At 46.5% G+C, this 13,833-nt stretch overlaps 1 protein-coding gene across 20 annotated transcripts in view; it reads right to left on the reverse strand.

The window, feature by feature from the left end:
- The window catches only part of PROM1 (prominin 1), a 70,157-nt gene extending 59,184 nt beyond the window's left edge, over positions 1–10,973 (reverse strand). For 5 of the 20 annotated variants that reach the window (XM_055698084.1, XM_055698011.1, XM_055698071.1 and 2 more), the window contains exons 1-2: positions 5,305–5,478; positions 2,682–2,745 (exon numbers count right to left, since the gene is read on the reverse strand). The gene's annotated coding sequence lies outside the window, so the exon portion shown is untranslated. Of the gene's footprint in view, positions 1–2,681; positions 2,746–3,682; positions 4,190–4,887; positions 4,906–5,100; positions 5,239–5,304; positions 5,480–10,779 lie in introns of those variants that run through there. The other 15 variants (XM_055698128.1, XM_055698112.1, XM_055698103.1 and 12 more) reach the window with 9 other exon arrangements.
- Positions 10,974–13,833: the final 2,860 nt, after the last annotated feature.

Raw genomic sequence — 13,833 nt, forward strand, 5'->3', positions numbered from 1 at the left:
CAACAAAAGTTAACAGAAACATTTTCAGCTTCCGAAGCCTCCTGTACTTGGCAAGTGTGCCAGCAATCACTGCGCTGACCTTCCCACCCATCAGACTGGCTTACCTTTGAAATGTCTTTGGTGATCTACCAAAGTGCCATTGGTGGGGACATCTGGGGACACTGCGCCCAACAAACTGCACACTTCAAATCAGAGAGCACCCAGCACAAACTGCCTTTGCTTAGCATAGTTATCCCTCTGTTGCCTTTTTCAGCAGCACTACCCAATAGAAATATTTTTAATCTCCACCTTGGTGTTCAGACCATTCATGTGGTGCTGACATGTGACAAATGACAGCAAAATAACACAGACACCTCATGGCCTCAGTCAGTCCAAGCCTACACCAATACTTTTTCTTCCAAGGTGCTTCCAGGTCAAGGTGATGCTGAAGACAGAAGACTTAAAATTGGTAGTGAGTCTTAAGTCTCTCCCATGCTTTACAGTGTCTGGCAAAACCAGGCTACCCTTCCAAAAACCAGCACTGACTTGCAAGAAACCACGTTGCAGTCTTGTTTAATAGTCTGTGCTACATTCAAAGGATAGATCAAGACAAATACGGAACAAAAGGAATACAAGACCAGATCAAAGAACCAGAGGTAGTTTTGCTTCCCTGAAGTCCAATCGAGTTAAGAAGAAAAACAAATCTACTTTTCCCCCTCATGGCTACTGAAAACCAAGAATGAATAGTAATAATGCTATGAATAGTAGAATTATCCAAGCCTTATTCAAAAAGGTGATGTTAGCGACCACTCTGAAATATGATGCTCAACACAGAAACATAAGAACTTAAACCACAAACCGTAAGTATTTTTCCTATCTGGAAAAGAATATTTTGTTAAAGAATAATGAAAGAAAAAAACCAGTGCAGCTCCAAATTATTATTTTTCCTCCTTTAAATTTTCTTAAGACTAGTTTTCTTCAACATAAAAGATCTTTTTCAGTGGAATTTTAAGTTAGGTTGGTCACAGAAATCGTCAGAACCCAAAACTTTCTTAGGCTGCAGTCATTTATTATCTAATCTACAGAAACTCTCCAGGACAAAATATCACAAGACCAGAACTAAGTGAAAAAAAATTATTTTGCCTTAATGACAGAACAGCGAAGATTGTACAAATTTGATACAGTACAGTAAAACTTGGTTTTCTTAAAGTTTGAACACTTCCTCTAAGTTTAGTTTAGTTTTCTGGAGATTTCTCAAGTACAGCTGCAACACTTCAGGAGAAGAGTCAGGAGAAAAAGCTCACACATGGTGACTGAGCCACGATTCCAAGAGTTAAGGAAACAGATACAAAAGTGTACAGTACTGAGAAATTTTAGGTGTGTTTGTGAAGAATGAAATTGAGAGGAAGATGACCTACCTAACTGGTGGCTTAAGGCAAATCCAGAAGACTGAGTGCATTCTGTTATACTAGACAAAGGGCAGAAGTACACACAAGTTGCTCGGGGGTTTTTGTTGCTGTTAAGATTTTAGGTTAGGAACAATTTAAAGTGTATCTAATTGCACAAGCAGGCAAATAAAGCACTGTCAAAACATCCTCCCAATATAAGAAAATAATCACTACAACTGCTAGAAACATGAAGTCATGTATTAACCAAGACAAAAGGGTGGCAGTTTTAAGACAAGGACACTACTGAAATTCCAAGGACACTACCTGTACTGCAGATACAAACAATATCCTGCTAAGCGGAGACACATAACCAGCTTTCAACTCCAAAGACATTACTGCAGTCTCCAACTCTACCTAACTTTCAGTTAAACTTTTATAAAGTTCAGAATCTTTCAAAGCAGGTGGGTTTCTTGCGTATCACAAAATCTGCAGAATTCTGACCATAGTCTCTTCTTCTCCCTTTTTTGACAAATGTATCACGATAAATGTGGTATATATAGTCTTACTGGGCGATTCCTCCACACTGACACCAGATCCGCTCCATACTACAGAAAACACTAATGTATTCTCAAGGTTACATTAATAATGATCAGGAACTCACAGAAACACTATTAAACCTGTAACTCAGGATACATCTGAGCATTCAATATGTATTCAACCTACCTAAAAATAACCCAGATATAAAAAAGCTCCCAGCAGTTATCCTTATCTTGGTATCTAAAGGAAACTTAGCTGGGAGCATATCAGTTGTTAAATATGCAAGACATATAGCACCAAAGAGCAAAAATCTATCCATGAAATTTGTAATTGAGAACTGCAAGAACGACTCACACAAAAGTGACACATGTAAAGAGAATTACATAGCAGTTCATAGCACTCTTCATTGCAGCATACAGCCATCCCATTTCCTCAGAAACAGTGTGGCATCCCTGCAGTCAGTGAGCTACAGTAACTGCCAGTACAACTCTCCCCAAGTTCAAGCAAATAGAGAATGAAAAGAAGTTGTGTGAACCTTTCAAGTGCTTATGTTAATTATCAAATAAGATATCCATTTCATTATGTTTTGATTAAAAACAAACAAACAAAACACAAACCCTGTTAAGTACTTCAGATATGTAATAACGAAAGAGTTTATTTTCTGTGTGGTTTACAAGTGTCCATCTTTAAAAGACTAGAGCTTCACTGTCTGTGGAGAACACCCTCATCCTTTTACCAAGCATGCTTCAGTATTATCATATCTCTGATATATCCTACCTGTTATTAAAAATATTGCAGTATTTTCCAAAACCAATAAAGCTTCAGCAACCCCACTGTAAGTCTGAGAGGAGGAGAGGAGACAGAGCAAGAGATGCATTAGTTCAGAACTGCTTCCACAATACATCAACTCTAAATAACAGAGCTCTGAAAGAGCATGATGCCCAGCTCTTTGTTTCAACAGGAGTGGTCTCCCTCTGTTTAACACTGCAATCCATGCAAATACAACGCTGCAGTGCAGTGATGCAACAATGATTAACCCTGCAAACTGAAATTAAATCAACCGGAGGCTAGACTGCTAAAGCTTGATGAGGGAGCCAGCTGGCCATGAACCACTATGGGATGGGATGGTGGAAGGATGCAGTTGTCCATAGGAAGCCCCCACAAAGTATCTGGCTATGTTTGTTACATTTTTTAGTTAGTCATTTGAAAATCCAAGTCCATAATCCCCTTGACTGAGGTTGCTCCAGTGAGAGCAACCACCAGAAGAGCAGAATTAATTAAAACAGCCACAAAACAGATAGTTACAGGTAGACTAAAACTCTCAAGTATAAAAAAAAAACCAAAACCAAACAACAACAACCACCTTCCCATTCAAGAGACATAACCCGGTAAGCCACGTTAGATGTTGGCAAGTTAGAAAGGTACAGTTTTCCATTATAAAATCTGTGCTAAGTCTACCAACAATTACAACCTGTTGCTATAGAAGGAGTAAGAAGCAAACAAACCTAATAAGCACTAGGGCCTGCAAAATAGAGTCTGGCAGCACTGACAAAAAACAAGTAAAATGTTCCACACGAGGTAGCCTCAATATGCACCTGACATGCTTGCTATATCCTCAAAATGATTAAGTGCTCAACTCAGGAAAAACTGGATATTCAGAACCCAGTTTGCTTTGAGCAGCTACTTAATAATGTGAAAATAAATAGTTTTTTTAAAAGCAACACAAAAAATCCTTTCATTGTACATGTCACAACCGTTTGCAAGCAACAGAGACAGACCTGTAAAAATTGTTAAGTGATGTATCTTCACCAGAACACCATCAGCAACTCCCTAAATGTTTAAAGTATATTTTCACTAACTGGACAAACAAAAAACAATTAACTTGATTTTACCCTAGTATACATACATAGAGCATTCCTTGTGAGAGGACTTTTGAGCATCACATAGAAAATTCTAAACCACAGTAAAGCCAACCCACAAACTGGCAGTTTTCTGGCAAACCTGAACCGACAAGGGCTGAGTACACATCCCACTACCGAGATGCTGCCACACGTACTCCCGATGGCAGCTGAGGCCAAGCCTTCCCTTCGTCTTCTTTCCAGTTACTACAACTGTAGAGACCTCCAGCACGCTGCTTACTCCTCGATCTGCAAACTGCAACACCAGCACGGTACCGCAGCTCTGCCCCTGCGGGAACACCGACCCATTCGGTAGTTTCCCCAGCCGCTCCCCCGCATGTGTGGCAGAGGACGGCACTGCCCAGGGTTACCGCCGCGCCTGCCCTCCCCCCCCCGCCCTCGGCCCCAGCCCCCAGCCCCCCCTGCCGAGAGCAAGGCCTGACCGCCGGGGGCCGGCGCGCTCTGCCAGGTGCGCGCTGCGCGACCAGCCACCGCCGGCACCGCCTGCTTAACTCCCGCGCGGCGGCGTTCGCCGCAGCACCGACCGCCAGCCCCTGGCGGCAGCGGACGGGCCCCCTCCCCGCTCGCATCCGCGGTGTCACTGCAGCGCCCAGGCGGGGTTTCGACACCCGGCGGGCCGATTCCGTGGCCAGCACGGTGTCCCCTCACCGCTCCGCCTCGCCGGCGCCACTCAGGCCACACCACCCGCTTACCCCCGGGCAGGTGCGCGCAGCGGGCGCCCTCCTCCCCGCGGAGCGGCTCCCCCGCTCCCCGCAGATGGCCGGGGCTCTCCCCGCCCCGCTCCCGCCACCCCTCTCTCTCCAGCGGCCGGGCACTCACGGCCGGGCCCCGACCCCTCCTCAGCCGGGCCCGCCACACGCGGCCCTCCGGGGAGGAAACCCGCCTCGCTCGCCGCGGCCGCGCCCGCCGCCCCGCTCCCCTCAGCGGGCGGATCCTCCCTCGCTCCCCGCGGACCCGCACACACCGCCGTGCCGTGCCGCAGCCCCTGCCCCGCGGCCGAACCCGTCCCTCCCGCACAGCCCCTGCCAGCAAAACCCGCCTCGCCCGCCCCCCTCAGCGCAGACCTGCCCGCCGGCCGGCCCCTCTGCCTCCGCCCGCCCTTCCAGGGCCGGGGCTACCCCCGCTGCCAGCGCCGCCCCCCGCCGCCCCCCGCCCCCACAGCTCGCTCTCCCAGCCCCGACTGAGCCCCTCCCGGCAGCGCCGCGGACCCCTCCCCGCAGGCAGCCCCGCTCCCTCGGGCACCCGCCTCCCTCGACGGCCACGCGTCCCCTCCGCACCCGGCTTCCCGCAGCGGCCCCCAGCCCGCCGACACCGCTCCTCCCGCGGGGGAAGGGGCCCTCTGCCCCCGCCGCACTCTCCCGGCCAGGACCTTCTGCCGCCCGCAGCGGGAGCGGCCGGGGAAGGCGGCGGAGACCCACCCCCACCTGCTGCCTCCCGCGGACAGAGCGGCGGCGGGGGAGCTCTACCCCGGCAGCACTCACCGGCCAGGCGGGGAAAGCGAGACGGAGGTGGCGGGGCACGGCACGGCACGGCTCGCTCAGCCTGCCGCCTCAGAGCGCCGCGGCGGTCGCGGTGCCGCCCGCGCATGGATTACGGAGGGCGGGCTCTGCCCCGGGCCGGGGCTGCGGGACCACCCCAGCAGGCTGGGGCTGGGGCTGGCGGGGGGAGGAAGAGGAGGAGCGTGAGGGGTTTAACCCCGGGCCGAGCGGGAGCTGGAAGGGGGGAGGGCTTCGTGCCGCGGCTGCTGGAACGTGGCCGAGGGGGCCAGGCTGAACCTGTGCCCGGGCGGGCGGGAGCGCGCAGCCACTCGGCGACCTGTTGCGGGCCGGGCCGGGCCGGCTCCGAGGCGAGAGGTGACCCCGCGCTCGCCCGCCGGTAAGGCGCCCCGGAGCCAGGGGCCAGCTTCTCCTTGCTGCCCCGAGCCTGGCCGTGCCGCCCCCCCCCCCCTCGGTGATTTCGCCGAGGGCTAGCTTTGAGTTCGGGCGGGCTTGCTTGCCCATCAAGGTGACTTATCCGTTAGCTTGTGGAAAAAAACATCTTGGTTTACCCTTCTCACGGGCTGTCCTTATTTCCTGATGGGGTTATTGTTTCTTTTAGGGCTGGTATCCATGTTCCTGAGTGGGTTTTGTTTCCGAGGGGCAGTGATTTTACTGGTAAAAAGAGACGTGCTTTTCCTACAGGTTGCAATACAGGAACACGGACTTTCAAAGGCTCCCGCACATTCCTCCTCTGTCCTTTGTGACTTTTATTTGCAGCTTTGGTATTTTAATATGGTTTCCCTGTTGCAATATATGAAACATAGACATGATTCTTGCCTCTTAGTAGACCCACCATTACTCAGCATCACAAATCAAGGCAAAGAAAGAATTTGCACTGGAGATCCAAGGTCATGCTGGTATGAGTGATGGAGAAGCAAGTTAGTCTCCCTTTTGGCAGGCAGAAAGAAATCAAGGCTACGGCTGTGGCAGCAAACTGCATTGCTAATGCAGGTTTGGCCAAACATTGAAAGGTTTTCCCACATGTACCCACAATACCTCCAAATGGTATTTGGTGTTGCTGAACTCTACCTGTATTTCAGCTCAGGGCATTTACCAGCAATGCACATCAAAGAACAAGTTGTTACATTGGCTGAACCTAGCCAGAACTATTATTCTGACTACAGCTAATTGTGGACTTCTTCAGCAGGAGGATGTGTAGTGATACAACCAAAAACGGAGTGGCAACGAGCTCAAAGAAAGGCTCTTGACCTAGTTCTTGTTATAGTTCTCATATGCACCCTAAGCCCTGTGACAAAGAGGACAATGCTGTAGTCATGGGGAAAACACAGAACATCCTGACAAAGGGACAAATATGTTATATTAGCCGGATAGTCCTCAAATCCAGAAGTACAGCTCCTGTCTTAAGCTTTGGATGATAATGGTTCTAAATACAAGAGAACATTCCTTCCACATAGTGGGCTGTGAATGCCAAACACTGTTAATGAGATGATCTGGTGGATTTGATTGCCTTGCTTCCATACAGGGTTAAAACAGAAAGGCCAAATCTCACTGCAAGGGTGGAACAGAACTTGAGGAGAATGTGGAAATGTGGAAGAGAACAGCATGGAATGAAGTTTCAGAAAATCTTGCCTTGCTGGAGCCAAAGACGCTAAGATTTTCTTTTGGATTACTAATTTATACATTATAGGTTTACTACCATTTATAGTAGGCTACCACAGGACTTCTGGGTGAGAAATGTCTGCAGTTTGCATACACAAGGACATGCAACTAGAGTTACAGGAAAAAGATAATAGCTTTCAGAGAAGAACTGAAATTAAATCAATACTAACACTGTTAATGAAGGCATTTCTTCAGCAAACTAAACCAACACCTATTTTCTGATTAGTGTTATCCATGTGTAACAGCTTTCCTGCTTTTTATGCATGATGCAATTAATATAAGAAAGCTCTCCAGTCGCGTCTGAGTTTCTTCATACTATTGGTATCTAGCCCGATACAAGGAGTCTGCCTAAGGTCTCTGGAAGTGACTGAACTGAGTTAAGATAATTTATATCGCATTCGGTCCTGAAAATGTGTTCTCTGAGTAGCACCTAGTTAAAACATCAGAGCTTATCACTGTGGGATGGTAAATGGAAGCATGAGCTCTTCAGCTGCCTCCCATTACATTGCTGGCAACCCCAAGTATATGTCTGACCTGAAAGCGCTCCGAGGAGCTGTTGACCTTTCCTTGATGTTTCCTCTCTGCTAACTGCATGGCCAGTAGAGGCAAACAGCTGTGAAGTGGGAAATACTGCAGCATTTTGTAGCCCTTTCCTTCACTCCGTGTCTCCCTGCGATCCAAATCGCAACTGTGTCTGGGCTTGCTTAGCTGCACACCTGCCTGTTTGATGTTTGGCTGTTGGCACTGCAAAAGATGTGCAGGTATGTGCTTTGTGTGGATGGTGTAATGCAGTCACAGTAGAGAAGCCAAACTTGTGAAAATGATGTTTAGTCTTAGCAGGCTCAGAAAGCATCAAGAAAACTTGTTCTCCAAGGACTACACCATCTTTTGATCTGTGGTCCTTCATGCCTTGGGGCGATTGGGCTAAAATTAATTAAGATGCCTTCTAGCTTTATTCTTTGTGGCCAAAACTTTTAAATGGTCTGCAGTCAGATTCTCAGGACAGGTAAGCCCCTAATTACTCAAATAAATGAGGAAGTGGTCTTTCAAACCACAGAGCAATAGGTGCTAAGGCCTTTGAAAAGCTGCTTTATAAGCATCCAAAACAGAAACAGCTGGATGAAGAAACCTGGCGTGTACTCTATGGTGAACCTTTGAAAATCTGGCTGCATATCAATCATCTCTGTTATCTCAGAGGAAAATCCTCAGATAACAGGAAGATATGTGAGATTTAGAGCTTAACTATAATAGTTGTATCATGTAATTGATTTTTAAGTAGAGCTTGTGATTAAAGGTCTATTAGACAAATAGCCTTTTTCATTAGTTGGAGTTAAGCTAGGCATAGTATTGCCTGAAGAGATCTAAAATCGTAACTCCAACCTTTCCACCTCCCAAAGGGAAAAGGTAGAGGTAGAAAACCGCTCACATTGCATTTAGTCTTCCTCTGGCTGTTCCCTGAGCATGTGTTCAGGGAGAGAAGGGTGCATGGAAGTGGGGAAGAGGAGCAGTGTGCCTTCCCTGCACCAGGGCTATGGAGAAAAGTGATTTACACCCTTTGCCAAGAACACGCTGAAGAGTGAATTCTGCCAACATGCCAAAATCCAACCAGTCTACATATCCCTCTTGTCAGCTCTACCCTTTATCCTGATGCCTGCGCGCTTTGCCTAGGTTTCTGTGGGTTATAACCTGCGAGTCCTTCCGTGCCCCCTACCACTGTGCACTCTGCCTAGCTCTGCCCTCCCTCCTGCCACCCAATGCCCTCTTCCCTTTGGGTCTGCTTAGCCCCTCGGATTCTGCCAACCCTCCCAATTAGCTAATGCTGCCCAGCAGCACCCACCAGCTACCCACATACAACGTGCCTCTCTTCTGCTCAGCTCCCCATCGGCACTGTTTCTCCCTTCTCTGACATCCACAGCTGCATCCCTGCTCATCGTTAATTCTCCTGTGGGATGTGAGGTTTAAGGGATTATGGGCTGTGTGAGTTCACAGCTCAGATTTCGGGCTGTGAACTCTCCCAGGGTGGAGCCAGGCTAGCTCAGGCTCTGCAGGCTCCGAACTGGATTTGCAGCAGGCAGGAGGAATGTGTTGCTGTATTAGAAGCAAAGCATGTAAAATTTGAAAAAATGATTAAGACGCATAAAAATGGTGTGAAACAGCACAATAGCTGTGTGCTATAGCCTGCCATGTATTTGCTTAATTTCTTACTCCTGAGGGAAAATAAAAAAGGGAAATGGACAATCTTACTCACGTTCATTCTCAAACTTAGAAAACAACATGACATTTCATTGTAGACCTTTGATTCTTGCCAGTTTATGATATTATTTCAGTGAGGTTTGCCTTCATTTGAACAGAAGATTTATCCTGCTGTATATCGCTTTAGGGTGCCTTCAGAGAGCTGATGTTTTGTCAGCTACACGTCTTGCCACTGCTCTGCTGTGCCCTCTTCTCACAACTGTGATAGAGCTGCGTGACAACTCGTCAAGGAACTTAGAAATTATATTCATTGCTTTTCATCTGAGGAATCGAGTTTTCACTGCTAAACGAAGATACAAACTGACAGGGATTACATGATGCATGTGCTGGGAGTTTGTAGCTTCTTTCATGAGCTCCCCACCCCGCCCCGTTTTTCCATCATCTCTGTGTTTTAGTTCTGCTCGCAAGCTTTGGTGCTTGACATCCTGATAAATTACCATGTCAGGAATGCTTGAAATTAAAATGGGAACGGCACATGTCTCTTTGACACTGGAACAAAAGGAGCATGACTTGGTTCTGATGCTGTTTGATAACAGATTGTGGAGCAATGGCTAACTACCACCGCCGATTTTGGTTCTAGCTCCAGCACCTTGCGTTTCTCTGGTGACATAAAGATCCTGAACAACAGCTCCCAGGTTCTCTTTGTGGGAACTGTAGCATGACCTTTCTGACAGAGGACATGACCATGCCAGCAAGGGCATTTCAGTTTGTTAGAAAGCAACTTCTGGCCTTAAATAAATGCTTTCAAATGAAGTCCTGAAAACCTTCTGCACCTTATTTCCCTTAATTTGATCTTTTAGGAAAAAAAAAATTTAAAGAAGGATGTTCCTGTTTACCAAACTTGCACACACAGTTTGGTGCCTTTCCCCTTAGAAATGAGGGTATGGCCATGGGGCACGTGTGTTCTCAACTACTGGTAATTCCTTGCTTGTGACCAGATAATCTCTTACTACCACTACGGTGGTATCTTGTGGCACACCAGTATCTTGTGGAGGTACATACAGGCTTCAGCCACACAGTCACAAAGTTGAGTCCTGGCTAATGAAGCCCCCTGTGTGTATGGTGCAAGCGGCCAGCAGCTGTATGTGATCCAGCACCAAGCCCAGCATGCTGCCTCACCTTGGGCTACAGACACGGACGCCTGGAGATTAGGACTGATAGAGTCTTTGTTCTTCCTTGTGGCTTATTTATTTGATTTGGTTTTGTTTTAATTAGTGCATTTATTCATCTATTCTGAAAGCCAGGACCTGAGCTGGACTGCTTAGACAGAGGCAAGAGAGACTGTAATATACAGCTTAAACATAATGTGCATCTAATAAAAGTATCTGTATGTCAGTAAGAACAAAACACTACAGAGGTAATTAATCAAGCCAAACCAAGTACACTCAGGAAAGCTAGCACAGCAGCAAAGTAATTCATGTCAGTAGTCAGTTGTCAGGAAAAAAAAAAAGATCGGTTTTCATCTCTGTTTGTGACCCTATGATAAGCAGAAGTACCCTCAGCGCAGACTAACTATCCCATGCTTCCCACAAAATGTAATCCTACCTTAGGAGCTTAGCTGCTGCAGTGACCTTCTTTTGTCTGCTTGCTCCGGAGTAAATTCTGTCTGATGTGAGTAAAGAAGATTGGAAGAAGGTTATTTTTAATATCAATATAAAATAATCTGTAGCACAACAAAATACAAGAAAGGAAGGCGTCCGTTCATTATGTTTTCAGGGAGAATGGCATCACCACCTACAACATCTTGCAGGAAGCGCATAAACAACACACATCACAGGATTAACCTGACAGGGTCCCTTCGCTCTAGTTTCTATTATTAACTTTACACCTAGTGCAAGTCTCCTCAAATGAACTATATGCAGTATAACGATTTATCTTACACAGACTGTACCTCAGCTGAAAAGTTATTACCAGGATAGTAAGGGGCCTGGGTTTTATAAGCCTTTCACAGAGGTGTGCTGAGTATCTGATCCCTGAGTTTCTTATAGCATGGGTAGAGAAATTATTACTTTGTCCAGGCTTTTGGTCTAGTTAGTGAACTTTTTCCTCCGTTTCCTCGTGTTAAACTGCACACTTAAAAAAACCCCCACATTTCTGACCCTCCCCATCCCAAACCCACACTCGCTGATGCTGTTCGGACAGCAGCCAACAGCTATCTACAAGCTGTTGTCTTGCAAAAAAAGTGCAGCTTCACCCCTCTACCACCTGACATCTCCAGCTCCCTCCTTCATCTTCTCAGGTGTGGTACAAAATTATTCCCTATGGCTGAGCAAAACACTGCAGCCACAATGATAACATGGACCAAGCAAAATGTCATTTTCTCCTCGATAATACAATTCTGTTCTTTTCTTTTTTTTTTTTTTTTTTTTTTTAAGGAAGGTGTTTTCAGAATTTTATGGAGGAGATTGTTTTTTTCTTTCCCTAATGTTCTCATTAATTTATTATTTCCTGTATTCTACCTCTCTGCTGATTAAACTATGAGAGACCAAGCAAGGGAAAAGTATTTCTGCTGTTGAAGCATGCACAACATAAAAAAGAAAAGGTGACCTTTAACTCTGCTCCTCTGTCTTTTTGCCCATCAGAATGTCAAATGATTTTCCATATTGTAAGTACTTCATGACAACACCAAGCATTTGAGAACTGGGAACATTTGTATTGTTGGAGGACACCTGAGGTTTGTTGCCTTAAAGTTAATCTGTAGCCTTAAATTCTAGCCTGAGTAAGAGGTAGAGTATAACTGTATTTGTGCAGCCAGCAGAGCACAAATCAGCCTCATGCTCCAAGAGCCACAGTGTGCCTCTTGGTTCTGCCCTGCTGCAGGCTACAGCTTCCATCTCTCTGTGCTAGAGTTCACAGTCGAGCTGGTGAGTACAGCAGGGACGCATCCATGTTGTCATGCTTGTTTGCTCTTTGCTCAGGTTTCCAGTCTCTGGCTGCATAAGTATTAGTTCACAGGTAGTGTCCAGACTGCCATAGTTCAAGGAATAGTTAAGTCTGGGGTGCAGGTCATCCACTTGTGCACATCCCACAGTCTGCACTTTGGCCTGGGAATGGAGGCCCACACAGGCACAGAAAACAAAGACATTGCACACATAATCTAGGCAAAACAAAGAATAACTTTCATTATCATCATAGTTACTCATCAACTACTTTCATAAAAGGGACTGCAGCAAGTCAGGCACTTTTTGGTCTGCAGCGCGTCCCATGAAGAAACGAATGATCAGGTGCTGTTTCATAAACTCCTTGATTCACAGGGATCTTTTTTTAAGTCAGAGAGGACTGTTCTGGTTACCTTGCCTGTGATTCATATGCACAACATACATGAAGCCATGAAGACTCACATACTAGCTTCAACATCAAGCTCATCAGGCAGACTTCTGGAGAGAGATGCCTAGGTTTCCAGTGACAGTGGACCTTGGTTGTATTGTGAACTGTCTGAATGGCCATCTTCTCTCATTATTAAAGATCAAAATTTTAGCCTTCACCTGAGTTTCCTAGTTTCAATTTCCAATTTCTTTTCTACTGTTTTGAACAGCCTTTTAATAGTGATGACTGATGCAGTTGCTCCACAGCACCAAGCAATACCAAAGAATTAGGTGTGGTACCACTCAGTGCTGGTACTAGTCCTCAAGTCTAACCTCTACATCTTGGCCCAACAGTTTGCCATTTGACCTTTATAAGATTCTTTTAGTCTTTTCCTTTGGCAGACTAAACCTGTTAGGATACAGTAGTTCCATTTTTGAAGGCAACCTTGCTAAGTAGAACTTTGATGCTTTTCTCTTTTTTTCTGAACTAAATATTAGAAAGAACTATGTTAAATAACATGTTTTAATACCCACCAGCACTGGTATTGCCTGGTCACTTGATTAAAATAATGCTTGTGACTGAATGTTGTTGGCTTTCCCTGCCATCAAGTATAGTACAAGCTATACAGTGTAGAAAAAGAAGGTCTGTGCTTGGAAGAGGCAGTGGTCCAAAGCAGACATGACAGATAAAAGATTGGGATTTTGGCACCAGTTCCAACTAGAAAGCAGCAGTAGCCTCTTCAGCATATAAAGCCTGCAAATCCTACACAGCTGCTAAGGTAGAAAAGATCTTTTGTGAAAGCTGGAAGCCACTGTGTCCTGGTTTCAGCTGGAATAGGGTTGATTTTATTCTTAGCAGCTGGTGCAGCGCTGTGTTTTGCATTCGGTGTTGATGGCCATGTTGATGGCACACCGATGTTTCTGGTCATTGCTGGGTGATGTTTACACTGAGTCAAGGACTTTTCAGTTTCTCAGGCCCTGCCAGCAAGAGGGCTGGGGGGGCACGGGGAGCAGGGAAGGGACACAGCCAGGACAGCTGACCCAAACTGGCCAAAGGGATGTTCCATACCAATGAGCATCATGTTGGGTATATAAGCTGGGGGAAGAAGGAGGAAGGGGAGGACGTTTGGTGTGATGGCGTTTGTCTTCCCAAGTCACAGTTACCTGTGCTGGAGCCCTGCTGCCCTGGGGGTGGCTAAGCCTGCCCGCCGGTGGGAAGAGGGGAATTAATCCCTTGGTTTGCTTTGCTCGTGTGCGTGGCTTTTGCTTTACCTGTTAAACTGTCTTCATCTCA

This window comes from Falco cherrug, chromosome 1 (assembly GCF_023634085.1).
Source record: "Falco cherrug isolate bFalChe1 chromosome 1, bFalChe1.pri, whole genome shotgun sequence".
Lineage (NCBI taxonomy): Eukaryota > Metazoa > Chordata > Aves > Falconiformes > Falconidae > Falco > Falco cherrug.